Raw genomic sequence first — 14,347 nt, 5'->3', positions numbered from 1 at the left:
AAGGCTGGAACCAGTGGGTGTTCATTGGGGAAATAGATATACTGTTTGCAAGTGCTGTCACCGCCTTGGATCATCCAATATTATTACCATGCAACGATAAGTGAGCTTGAGAGTGCAGATTTAAATTCAGCACAAATCAGTGTAGTAATGAAAAAATACAAAACATAGTCAGGGGTTGGCAATTCACTTTTATTCATTTGTAGTAGTTTAACAAATACATCGTACTGTTTCAAAGGCTATTGAACATTTGGTACTCACAGAACATTTCTTCTAAATAATTAAATTACATTCTGAACTTGATTGCAAATCCAGGAAGGCGCCAAGATCAATCCATGGGAAACACTGCACATGAAATACAGTCGAGATGATGCACTACCTCCAGCAGCAGGAAACTGATCTATCAGCGAGTTACGGTGTGAACCGTTTGAAGGGCAGTAACTGTGACATAAACCCTTTTTCGAGCCTTTCAAGCATGTAGACGTGGTCTGCAGTGTCAACCGCCTCAGTGAGATCAAAAAGAGTTCACACAGAGCAATGACAAGCACAAACAGCAACAAGGGGAGCTCAAGGAAAAACGTCTGTGTGCGCTGGAACGTCTTAAAACCCAATTTAAACATCTCAGCACATTATTATTCATAGAAGGTAGCACTTTGAAAGAACAGCTTTTTCCAAAACCTTGGAGAGATGTACAGCTTGTATGAAATATAAAAATGTTGTATTATAATCAATGGCACACTGCACCTCCTTGAAGATTTGAAGAAAAAGATTTAGTCCAGGTTATTAAATACTGACTGACTGCAGCACATGGAGAAGAGCTCCAAAGTGACATACATATAAGAAAGACACATTTTCTCATTGCACTCTAAAATCTCTGAAGGCCTGACAGAGAGCGATTGACATTTTCATACTTTAAGCTGTGGATATAATTCATGGAAATGCCAGGCATATTTGAACAGCTTCTATTTTAACATTTTATAGAGTCCCAGTATTTCACCAGAGGTGACTTGTTCCACCCCACACAAGTCCATATCCATTATAGATGGCTGGTTCAGGCAAGCCAGCAGTATACATATGTTGACAACTGTCAAATGCACCAAGAGGAGTCCTGAAAAAACAGCTATCCATCTGAGCTGGATGGATCCCGAAGACCTTGTTGTAACATTATCTCCCAAGCATATAAATAATACATAAAGAGATAAATGCACCCGAGTGCATAGAATCAAAAACATGCCAGCCAATGTAGCTTTTGAATGGAATATGCAGTATATTAAAGGGAACGGCGAAAAATTCACTTCCAATTCAGTCATTTCCACATACTGCATGCAAACTTCCAGTATATTATCCTTATTTTTAAGTTGAAGCATATTTAGCTTTATTTATCGACTGACTGAGAGTTCATACGCAGTACTTCACTGTAATCAGTTTAAATATGAAAAAACATTTGGATTTGCAAAGTATGAAAACCCACATGCTGATTTCAATAGATTACAAATGTATCAACAGAAATATGAGGGCAGAGATGATAAAGTTGCCTTTTATTTGCAAGTGAAGGACACACAAATGTTCGGTTCCTTAACTGCTCGAAAGGTTCAATGAAGGTGGCTTCAGTCTAAAATGTCATTTTTCTCAGGAGAAATTCTGTTGATGCATTTTTCCGTGAAACAGAATTTAAGATTCCTGTGAAGTACTTAAAACGTTGTCCCCCAGTTAAACTCTGTTTTAGCGTGAAAGCTCCCTTTGATTGTGTAGTTCAAGACGATGCAGGGCAGTGAGGTGTTATGGGCACTTCACTTTTAAGTTCATAGCTTCAAATGTGGTTAATAGTTAATGTCTTGAGGCTGGTGGTTCTCAGTGTTTATTTTAAGGGGCTGAGGAGGATGTTTCCTCTTCCAACACATTCAATGAGACTTTGTGGAAACCTCCAAGAAGTTTTTCATCTTAAGTTCTGCGTCATTTATTGAACAACTCAGATTATGTATTAATGTGTTTGTGAGGGTCCAAGCAGGCACGAGAGACGCACATTAAGGGTTTGTATACCTAAATGTTCAATGTCCATGAGAAACAAACCAATTAGTTCTATATAAATGTAATTTTTAGGAGACAAGGGTTATGCAAGAAGAAAACAAAAAGAACCATTTGTACTGTCGGGCACAAAAAGGGGCACAGGGGAACTTACATTACATTAAACAAAAGTGAAAAAATAACATTAACTTAAAATAGTGCCTCAGTTTAATCCACGTTATTACTTAGCTCTGTATCATTTAACAAGACTAAGAGTCTACAGCCGTGCTAGCGGCTCTGTGAGGCTGTACATTACATGCACTCTTTATTTAGCGGGCGCTCTTATCCAGAGCGCCTTACAGTGAACTAACTACAGGGACAGTCTCTCTGGAGCAACTTGAGGTTAAGTGCCTTGCTCAGGGGCACAATGGTGGCAGCCGTGGTGTTGGAAGCACAACACAATGGGTTGCACAACACAATGCCTTTGTAGCGTAGTCCATTTATGCTACACACAAAAAACATGACAAAACAGAACAATAACAGTAGTGCATTCCTTTAGTGCATTTTTTCACAGACATTGCTGGGTTAGCCTGAGTCCTATTTTATCCATCCCTTTTACCTGCGAACAGACGTCAGCCAGTAGCAGCTGGGGTAGTGGAATAGCATCACCAAAGTTGTCATAGTTCAACCTGAAGGGACCATTATTTATGACAATACATCCAAAAAATGTTGAGATATTTCAGTCTGGAACGAAGTGGTCGACTCACATGAATAGCTTGAGCTATGAATCCAGATGTGTTGGTTCTGAGCTTTCTCTTTTGCTTTAGTAATGCCATGTCAGGAGGACACGGGTGACACACAAGACAGACGAGATAAATGTAGTCAATATAATATATGAAACATGTTAATGTCACACCAGTGTAATGTTCTCAGAAAGTCAACCTCTACTCCTGATGTGATTGAGCCTTCAAAGTGTTCTTATAGTGCTGTTTAGTAGATTTGGGATTCAGCACTAGTGAAATGAGAGCCAGCTGAGAAAATCAGATAAGCTCCCTGTATTCCTCCTTCGACATATTAGAAACAATCTTATCAAACCTCTCCTCTCCGGTTGTGTCTCTTCATCCTGATTCTTGTCTTGACAACTCCTGTAACAGTTGGCATTAAACTAAAGAACAAAACACAAATTGGAGAAGCCTGAGTGTTTGCCAGCCTACAGAGAATTGGGATGTTTTCACGATGGGAAGGAAAATGAAAAGCACTTGTTTTCTAACCTGTTTTGTTGGTGACTGCTGCACCACCACCTCCACAACCTGTCAAAGTGACAGCTCTGGCAGAGCTATGGGCCCAACTATGACATGATTTGCAGATGGTAAATAAGGAAAAATATCTGTCTGGAAAGCATGATTCATGGTTAGTCCCAGCTCTTGTTTACAGACAAGTTGTCACATTCATTTAGCAAATTACACTCGTGCTTGGGGCTCTGTGAAACGTTTTTTCCCTCCCACTTTATTGGGGAAGAGGGGGTTGTAAAAATAATAAGAGTTCTTTTCTCTCCTCTGCCTTCAAATCTGTTGACTACCTCAGAATCATTGATCTCTACAAAGACAAAGGTGCCAATACTTTATTTTTCACTATTCAATTCATTGTGAAAAATGTTCAACCAGCTAAAGGCAGCTCCATTACTCTCTCCTAACCCTGCTTAGAGGCTTGTATGTAACAGGATATGCTAATACTTGTCGTACTAAGCCCTTGTAATCTTCATGCTTGAATTTGCTAACAGAGGACCATGTCTCTACCACATACTGTACAAACTGATGGCATAATGCTGCGGTGTGGAAAAAGTCGAATTCTTCTGTGTTTTTAAATATTTCCAACATTATAATGCAGCAAACTGTGAAGCTGCAGCATAGATGTAAAAGTGCATTAAACATGACTGAATGATAACACAATGAACCATTACGGATTATGGTAGGATCCATATGTAAACCCCCTCCTCTACAATATATTTTCCAGCAGACTACAGACCATATGCTTATGGTACAGTCAGTGAACCATGAAATCACTTGGTTTTCATATAGCTGATTTGCATTCTCGGGTTAAAGCTCAATGGGGCAGGAGAGTTTGTTGTAAAACCTTCATTTAGTATATCAGACCTGTCTTTTCTCATTTTGACTATTACTGAGATGATGTGGCATGCAAATGGCATGAGACGTGCAGACAGCAGCACCACCTCGAACAGTTTTTAAACTATATTTGTAACCCTCCTTGTCTTGAGCTGATTGCAACATTTTGCTGAGTTAATGAAGTTAGATATGAATGTTCAACCAAGCAAGTCTAGAACATAGCACAGCGAAAATAATCGTAAAATGAATTACTGTTGTAGGTTTCAATAAGAGCAGCTTGAGTAGCGGGAGACCATTCTTATTAATCTCATTTCATTTTGTGCCACAATGCCACCTGCTACTGTTCAGCTTCAGTACCAAAACCCTCGTAATATTTTGTTGTGTTCATGTGGCATGAACATATCAACCCCCCTAAAATGTCCACAAACGGCACAAATGTAGCTTGATTATTTTATTAAAATATCTTTTAACACAGGAAGGGAGAGATTCTGAAACTATACCTTGGTATAACATTCTACAGAGTAAAACAAAACACTGTTTTTCTGGAGTTTTTCAGCATTGCACTGTTATAACATTGTCAAACACGTGAAAGCACAACAATATGTTGTAGAACAACCAAAGATATTCTAATCTTTATTCCACATTTATTATTATTCCTTGTCAATAGCAAATCTTTGCGCCTGCATTTCCCACGATGCAACTCGACTGCCAACAGAGGTCAGAGATTCGGGTGTTGTTTGTTCAAAAACAACTTTGTTTTATCATTGAATTTGTCTCCCAAAGGACAAAACAAGAGACTTACTTTATACTCTGTATGATGCCTTTTATTTTTGAGTACACAAATGTCAACACTCTCAAAAGCAAACTGTACTGTAATATTTATATTGGCTGCAATCTTAGATTAAATGATTCAACTCTTGCCAGTTGCTTTGGATTAATACCATATTAGGATGTTTGATGTTTAAGCTATGACCTACTACAATGTTTTACAAGTTTTTGGCTGGTCGTGTCTCTAAAACATGTCCAGTCCTTACCCGAAGTACTCTAACGTAACACATAGTTATGCATTTGTCAACAACTATAACTACACAGATGCAATCATATAAAATGATGTATTTTATATGAATATATAATATTATAAGAATGTATTTATCTTCTAATATTTCTTCATCTCCTTGACACTCAAAATGTGATTGAAAGCTTGCAAATGAATCAAAATACTATTTCTAAAGGTCTAGAATGAACCTTAAAGCTCAACATGTCTTTGTGAGTTTTAAAATCATTTATAGGCCGTTGAAATCTGCCTGTGACTGATTTGTTTGTGTGTATGTATAAACAGTTACATGTTTTATAACGCACTGTGAGTTTAGCCCTAGTTGCATTGTGGTTGAACAGCATTGCAGAGTTCCAATCGCAGTGCAAAGAGGCCACTTCCATGCGTGGACTTTAAGGAGAGTAACGTGAGCAAAATCAGATTTCTTGTTCACACCTGTAATTTAACTCTTGTTGATGTGATTGAAGTGATTGGAGTCTAACCATACAACCAGCCTTAATTATCACCGAGAACGGCTTTTTGTGACCCTAACCGGCTCCTTTAGTTCCAGGCCTTCTCTTGGCAACCTTGCCCTCCGTCGGCGCCAGATTCACAAGTATTTATTGCCTGGTGGACACACATACACACACCATTCATCTTTTCTTGACCTCTAATGCCAAAGGTTTATAGAAGCTAATAAAAAGCTAATTATTCAATCAAACTGCTCCTACGAGCAATTTTCGCAGAAACTGTTTTTGTCTCATTTCAAGTTAAGAGCTCAGCTCGGTTCAAGTCGGGCCAGTGCGATGGGAGCGTTCATTAGAGTCTGAAGAAGTTTTAGATTAGCGGAAACGCCTCACACAAAAACAGCTGCTCGTCCTTAATAATCACCTCACTTTTGTGCTTGTGTCCCCAGTTGACTCTGAGAATTGTGATTAAACTGCATATATTCGATGCATTTAAACACATTAGTTTTACACTTAGTGACATATTTTCAATATGTTCACAGTTTCGGGGCATTGCTGTTCATGCAACCCTATTAGGTAGATGTAATTAGACTTTGACTGTGGCTATACAGCTGCTGGAATACATGAGTACATCCAACACTATGATTGATATCTTGTCATGTAGCGTATATGATCCTGTGTGTTAATCAAGTCATTAATCAAACTGCAGACATGAGGAGTACATGACTGTAAAGCCAAGAGAAATGGCCTTTAGTTTTGTGGATCTGCTGAGGATGAGTTTGACCTCACAGTTATGACAGCTATCAGGCTACTCTACACTACTCTACACCGAACAGCTTCGTTGTTTCCTGAACGAGTGGCTCCGCCGGTCCACTGCTGAGTCATGATGACTTTGAGAATGTCCTTTAATAAGCGTGTCACGGCTGCGGCTGCTTTACTACTCTATCTCTATCTCAGGCTCTGTGATAGCTGCAGTTCGGGAAAGGAGGTACTTGCTGAACATTTTTATTCAAACCAAAACCTTTACTCCAGTCAGGCAATTTGACAATAATTACAGTCTGTAATAAATACACAAAATCCTCCTCTCATGGCTGTGTTGGAATTAATTTCCCATACTGCTGCGGTCTATTAAATGATGTTTGTCCTTGCTTTCCCTGCCGGTAAGCTCAGGAATTGCCATCACTTCTGTCCATATCTGGGGAATGGAGAACAAAGAAAGGCGACTATCTCCAATATGAATGCATTCACTCAAATCTATAATTGATTGAAGCTCCCAGGCTTGTTTTTGTCTCCCTTGATGGTCAGCAGGATCTGATGTAACGAGAGGCCTCAAGGTTTTTGCAGAGGTTTCTTATGCTGCCTTTTGCTGATATGTAAGAAAGAAAGAAATAACCCCTGAGTAGAAAGATTCTGACATTGTCTTCTACATTTGTAATTGTGTAATCTTGTGTGCTTAGACAAAAAGTATGAAATGAAAATTCTATTTTATTTCAATCTTTAAATAAATCAATGCAGCTTTGATCCGCTTTACCTGATACTTGCTGTAGGCAGAGTTTTCCAAGCAGATGATATAGAAGAAAGCTTGCTTCAGATATCTCACTTTTGCGTTCTAATAAAATAATATCCCCCTGTCTCTGCTATTCTCTAAGCAAGCTGATTATTATAGACTGCATGGATAATGCTTTGACTGCGGGTATATTTATGACTACATAAAACCAAAGTCTATTTTTAGGTCCATAAAACACATATTGATGCTAATGTTGCTCAACTTCCGTGACAATATGTTGACTATGAAGGTTAAGGTTGTTGTGTTGTTACAATATGTGCATTTGTTCTATGTTGTTCTATGTTATCAAAGTATTTATTACAGACCACATTATCAAGGGACCGCTTTCAGTTTTGTTACCCGTTAGATAGTTGATGGGTGTGTTATTTGTTTCATGTCATATATGTCCCATAGTATTTGTATCCAAAGATTATGGGTTGGGGCGGGGTTGGGCTTTAACAAACTCAGCATAATACATTTCACCACCGCTGTAAACAGAATACGCCGTAAATCATTTTGACACCTTCCTGCTATCCCTTCAGGTATCATTCCCAACAGGGAGAATCTCGGGTCTTGTGGGAATGTCAATATAGGCGTTTCTTTCCCCTAGCAGCTTGGAATATGTAATTCCATAGTCAACAGAATGTGCATATGTGCATCGTTGCCCACCTAAGCCCCACAATTCATCCAGCAATTACTAGAAGCCGAGGGGTTTATTTTGAGGTTGACGATATTTTCTTATGAAAGACATGAAAAAATAAAAAGATTTCATCATTCATGTACCCTGACCTTGGCCTTTCTTTTCTTTCTTTCTTGTCTCAGCCACCCCTGTTGTCATACCAGAAGTATTTTAAGTAACAAAGCTTGCAGCGCAGGAGGAGGACTGTCTCCCGAACAACTGCCTTTGTTTTGCCCAGATAGGAAGGAATCACCCTGATGGATAATGACTTGACGGAGTATGTCCTTTGGCCAAAGTTGCCTGGCACTGAGGATTTTTTTTTCTGTCTGTTAACTTCACATAAGGGCCTGGGGGGGAATAGAGAGGTAAAAATATTGTGGCTGCAAGAGGAAAATGGAGCAGGGAAGTGAAGTGTTTGATACAGTGAAGGGGAACTATGTTGGAGATTAAGTGAGACCGGCTTGTCCTGGGCCAACACCTGATTTATCACACTGAGTCAGGTGCTGATTTGATGCTTGGGAAACGAAGATGGAACCGCAAAATCAGTGTTAGTCCATTGAGTCTCACCGGCAGGTGAAGGACTTCTTGTTCGATACAAATTTAACAACTTTATGCACATCCCAGTGGTCGCTCACTGTCACATTGGCTGTCGGAGTGGGCCCCAGCACCGCCACACACACGAGCACGACTAGTTAATATGCATGGCATGATAGACTGTGAAATGTGACACCTGCACTCTTACTTTATTTCTCTCCTTCATTTCTTAAACACTGACATGACAGCACTGGCTCGAGCCCAAGATAAATTGAAAAGGATCGGAGTGACGTATCAAAAAGCAAAAGCTTGCGTCATAAATACTTCATCAGCTGGATGAATAGCAGAAGGTGACAAGCCTAAAGTCCCGCTCTGAAGACAAATTGATGTACAGTAGAGCCAGGAGAAGAACCTGAGTGGAGGATTCTGTTATTTTAATACTCTGCAGACAAATGCGAGCGATATGGTAATCTCCCTTGGGTTGCGTGCTGCTGTACTGCAGGCAGAGCTGTGACATGTTATGTAGCTTGTTCTGAATTTTAGGGACAAGTGAGAAACTGAAGGCCTGTGACCTTGACGGCCACCTCCCTCCCGCTTGAGAGAAAAGCAAAAATCAAAGAAACGTTTTGCAGTAGATATAGCCTCTTAAGTGAGTTATAAAACCGTATTCCTCTTCACTAGATATGTGCATGGCAACAACTTTATGTTAAAGCATACAGTAATTATTTGGACCCATTTATCACCTTATATTCCCAGTCACAAAATCTCATAACATGCGGAAGATTCGCCCGTTCTTTGTTTTGCACAGATAAATTCCAAAGCTGTGTCAAAATATGATGAATTTTTCATTTTGCTCCCCTTTACACTTTGTTCTGCTTTAGCTACAATGATGCAGTGAAATATTAATGACAGCACACATTCATAGTCGTGATATCTCCAACCCTGTTTTTCTGATGCCTCTCCTGCTGCTTATGCTTCTTTCCTGTTGTTTCATAATCAGATCAGCTTTCATATCGCACCCAAAAGCTGCCAAGTGGAAAAAGGAGCAAGCTTACTCAATGAGATTATGAATGTATGACTGCTTCTCTTGTACGTCGAGGAATGTCGTCTCCTTCACGAGAATACTGTCTAGAAGTAGATGATAAACATCCCTAAATATGTTAAAACATCCCCACGTCTGGCGGGGTTTTGCAGTGTTGTTAGCTCAGCTGTTCTTATTCTAACAAAAAGACTGTTTCTTGCCCTTTAGGTGGTGTTTTCCCGGGAGGCCAGTGGGAGTCGACTGCCTCAGCTCTGACTCTCTGACCGCCAGCTGATAGGGATGCTGATGTGAAACCTGCGATGATATCTGGTGAGTTCGTAGTGTTTTCCAAGTCACTGCATATTGACTGTGAGCAGTTGCAGCTCCGCCTTTAGCTGTGGCAGATTTAACTATGCTGTTGTGTTAGCAGTGGTGCATCAGCAGATTAAAGATGCAGTACTTTGTGGCTCACCGGTGGAAATTTGAATAGATAATACAGAAGAGACGGTGAAACTACAGGTGCAGAGCAGAACTGGGTCACAGTTTTCAAATGCCTTTCCTTTTTCTTTGTTCAAAGCCATGTTGGGGGGAGTTTGTCAAATCAGAATCACCATTAGTGGCTAGCTATGTTTACACTACATTTAGACATGTGTATCTATCCTGTGCATCCACACCAGGGGTGTCTACAAAGGCACAAAACATTTCGTCACAGGTATCTGGAACAGTAATTTACTTTATGATCAAAACAACTAATTTTTACACTTTGCAAAGTCATCCTGCGGGCCGGATTGGACTCTTTGGCGGGCCGGTTTTGGCCCCCGGGCCGCATGTTTGACACCCCTGATCTACACAGACACAAAGCAAACATATGGCTATTATGTACAGACAATTAGGTATGAGAAATAGATATACGTTAGGGGTGTCCCAGACTAAGAATGTACATAGTCGAATCTGATTGGTCAAGGCTTGTCCATCATCGAATCATGTCCACCTCTATTTAAGCTTTATCTATAGAAAATGTTCTCAGCAATTGGCAAAGATACATGTAACTATCACTTAGCTGTCGTATTAGAACAATAGAAAAAGCTGTTTGTTGTGTGTAGGTGCGGCGCTGCCCGTAGTATTGAAACAGAGCGGAGGAGATCGATAGACAGACAGATAGACACGCTTTCTTAGCCTGCGTGCTTTTCCTGGTTGTAAATAGAACTTTCCGCCCTAATTCAATCCATTTCCCCTATTGTAGCAAAGAGAGAGCGAGAGAGACACAAGCCACAAAAAATATTTATTTAACCCTGATCGTGTTACGTTCTTGTGCTCTGATTAATACATTTATTATTTTGAGATGGTTTTAAAACAGTAGCCTCCGAAAGAGATAGATTGTAAGCAAATGAGTTATTTTTCCATTTTTATTGACAGTATTGTTAATATGCTGACGTGTACTGTATACCAAAATAGGCTATATACCATGATTTATTTGGAGAAACAAAGCAATCCTATGTAAAATCAGACATTCATTCAACATACTAAGTCTGCAGGGTCACACATAGGGAAAGAGTGTGTGGCAGTGTGCTGGATTAGAATTGTATGTGTAGTAAGTAACTTCATATGCATACAGTAGGTGCTTCATGGACAGTACAGTATACACTGCTTTTCATTTGGCAATAATGGTAATAAATAATATATGCATTTTATAGGACAATGTGTATATTCCACTGTCATACGCATGATTTGTAAGTACATTAGATGCTTGTGTGCTACAGGGTAGTTGTACTGGGATTGTTTCCTGACAGCATAGTTCTGATCTAACTGTTCCTGAGACAGATGGCGTGTGGAAAGAAACTGCATACGTTTGCTTTTAGAAGAGCGGGGACACAATGTCAGTCAGAGGTTCTTCAATAACAAAAAATCACATGTTATATCAATAAAACAAGTCATGTTGAAACAGGTTTGCTTAATAATAGTATAACAACAGACACACTATGTAGACCTCTGTTAACAATGCTTGAACCCTAGAAAAAAGGAGTTTCTTTAAAAACCTGATTTGTAATAGATGATCAATTTAAAAAGATTGATGCTCAAATCGAATCCATCAAAAACCTGCAGAAGTAGTAGTATTCAGCCTTGAGTAGCGCCTGCAGTCTTTCTCTCAGACTGAACAGCCCCAACGGTCGTCACCAATAAGAACATATCTCTAGCCAGAAAGGCAAAACATGGGGCAAAACAAGGCCTGAAGGCACTCGCTCCACAGCTCACTGCTGTTTCTGCTTATTGCACCATTTTTATTGTCTCTTCTATTTTTTCATCTGGATTTTTGCACCTCGACAGTTTATTGTTCAGAGAGATGTACTAAGAAAATATAAGGAGGCTTAAAAAATAAAACTGTTCTGTGTATAATTACTGCTAAACAATAACTAGAAGGCCATCCCAACCCATCTAGCACCCCATGACTTGACTGACTTTGCCAAGTATCTCAAATTATTTGACCCATGTGTGGCACAAAAGGGTTCTACCTGGAGTCGTAGTGTAATACAATGCATCTCTAACTAAACTGAAATGGGCCATAAAATACTCTTTAAAATGCTGTGGCAGTACATAAACGCAGTTCCATGTTTCAATCGTACGTTATATAGCATGAAACTATTAATTAAAAAACTGGTACACAAGAGGATAGAGTTAATGATCTGTGCTGCGTCTTCAGAGAGCAGTCAGCTGAGAATAATTGTGTGCATCTGAAGTGCAGTAGGTACCTGTATCCCCCTTAACATCTGTCTGGTGTACTTGGAGTAGCTTTGCATCCTGAAAATGTCATCGCACTACATCTAGACACAATATTGAATGCAGCATGCTGCCAGGAGCTATGCTTTGCTGAGGGCCTAGTTTAAGGAAAAGGTCTCTGTAATTCCTCTGGGGGTTGGGAGGTGAGGTTATTTTACCTGACCCTCTGTGGTCAAAACCCTTGTGGTTTCTGCGGTCAGGGGAATCACACAGTGCTGAGAACAAAGAAATATGATGGCTCCCACTTGTCCTCCTCTGGTTCAAAGGGAATGGCAGGGCAATGCTAATTAGCCAGCTTGTGTTACTGAATTGAACATAACTGCTGTTCCCTTCAGTGTTCCCCCTCCCCCTCGTCGTATGCCTAACAAGCAATGTCTACAACAGTCATGCACCCTGCATAACTCTGCATATTTTGTGCACCGTGAGACATTCTGTTTTGTTTCTGTCCTAAAAAATAAAAATAATTCATTTTTAAGAGAATTGAATTTACTCTCTCCTGTTTGATAATAGTCATTTGTTTTGTGAAAGTAAAGCAAGTTCTGGCCCACATGTATTCTTTTGACGTCTTCGCCCAGCTGTTTGCAGTGTAGTTTAATCCTGGCTGTCAAGTTTGAGGGCGATAAGAGGCGTAACAACAGGATTCCCCACCAGTTCATTTCTGCTCGTTCATTGATGGTACTATAGCTCAGAAAATGGTTCTCTGTAAGTAGGTACTGAATTCATGTTTTTAATCAGGGATCGAGGGTAGAGTGAGGAGGAGGTCAAGTTATTATCCTTACATATTAAAAATTCCAGTGGCAGCACTGTGCATATATGCCTCCCCTCCCCTTGTGTTCTGTGGTCTGCTTCTCTTGTCAAAGTAATCTGAGTCCTGCAGGCAGTGTTTCCTGGAATACCAAGTATTGAAGACAGTGACAGGTGGTGTCGAGTAGCAGCTCAGAGTATTCATATATTTTAAGGCCCATGTTAAGATTTCATCTCCCCACCCGATTCTTGTTTCTGCAGCTCTAATCATCCACAGAAATTAAGATCCATGTCACCCACGTCTCAACAATAACAACAAGGGGTTTGTGAATGGAATGGTGTAGCTGAAGCTATTTCAAATGATAGTAGAGGAAAATATGGTAAAATTAAACACACCTGCATGCGTGCGAGCACAAGTCAGATACAATAGACGCGTAGCTCCAGGGGAGTTGTGCTCAGCGTCTTGGTGCTTTCTCTCTCTCTTTCTTTCTCTCTGTCAAATATCTTTTTGTTAGTGCAGATGCACGCAGGGTTGGCAAACACATTGAAGGCTGAGTCACTTAAACAGTCTCATCTTGACACACAGCTGACTCAGAGTCTATTGATTTCTTCATACATCATATTTTTTTGTAACGTTTGTTGTTATGTATGTACACGGGGAGGTAGGGAGGGAGGGCGCAGTTTGAACACCTCCACATGCTGTATGTTTGTCTCAGAGCAACCTCACCTGATTAAAGATTTAGAGCCATGTTTAATGACGGACGGAGGTGAAACCTTATTGCATAATGCTCATTAGTTACTAGGGACACATGGAGTTTAAAATCCATTTGCATTAATAGCCAAGAATAGCACAATCAATGTTTGTGAGCACAAACAAGCTTCTTTCCCAGAAAACAGAGAACCTCTCATCTGTGTTGTTGTTAGTAAGGCCCGGAGCTCATTCATTCAAAAATAAAAAGGTGCACTTTATCTTTGAAGGAGTGGTGCACTCACTGGAATTGCATTCTGCATACTCTTAAAATAATAAGAGAATTTAAGCTTTTCTCTTAAGGTGCAAACTGCTCAAATATGTTCACTGAATTCAGATGTGATCCTTTATGCAACTAGAAGCTGTTTATTTTTTATTTAAATAGCTATTTTTAGGTGTCTACCGTAGCACAAAGGAAAGGCTTCTACAACCTGCTGTGCAGAGACACATACAGAAAAGCACCTCCTGTGCTTCCCTTACTGTTATTTCATCATGGATGTGAATGTCTGATCATCCTTCCTTACTCACTGCTCTGTGATTGGCTCATGATAAAAAGTAGACAGTATCAGTGTCCATCTGCACATTGGTCTAAACAAGGCCATGACAGGAGCCCCCTTTCCTTTCATATCATTACCAGATACAGCGTTATTGAGTAGTTTGCATCATAGTGACAGAC

General features: G+C 40.0%; 1 protein-coding gene across 1 annotated transcript in view; it reads left to right on the top strand.

Annotated features, from left to right (window-relative positions):
• lrfn1 (leucine rich repeat and fibronectin type III domain containing 1) overlaps positions 1–14,347 on the top strand; it is a 98,902-nt gene that overhangs the window by 64,040 nt on the left and 20,515 nt on the right. The window contains exon 3 of the mRNA XM_029447239.1: positions 9,633–9,734. The gene's annotated coding sequence lies outside the window, so the exon portion shown is untranslated. The remainder of the gene's footprint in view (positions 1–9,632; positions 9,735–14,347) is intronic.

This window comes from Cottoperca gobio, chromosome 13 (assembly GCF_900634415.1).
Source record: "Cottoperca gobio chromosome 13, fCotGob3.1, whole genome shotgun sequence".
Classification (NCBI taxonomy): Eukaryota; Metazoa; Chordata; class Actinopteri; order Perciformes; family Bovichtidae; genus Cottoperca; species Cottoperca gobio.
Note: the sequence above shows the minus strand (reverse complement) of the source record. Positions and strands in the feature narration are given on the sequence as shown.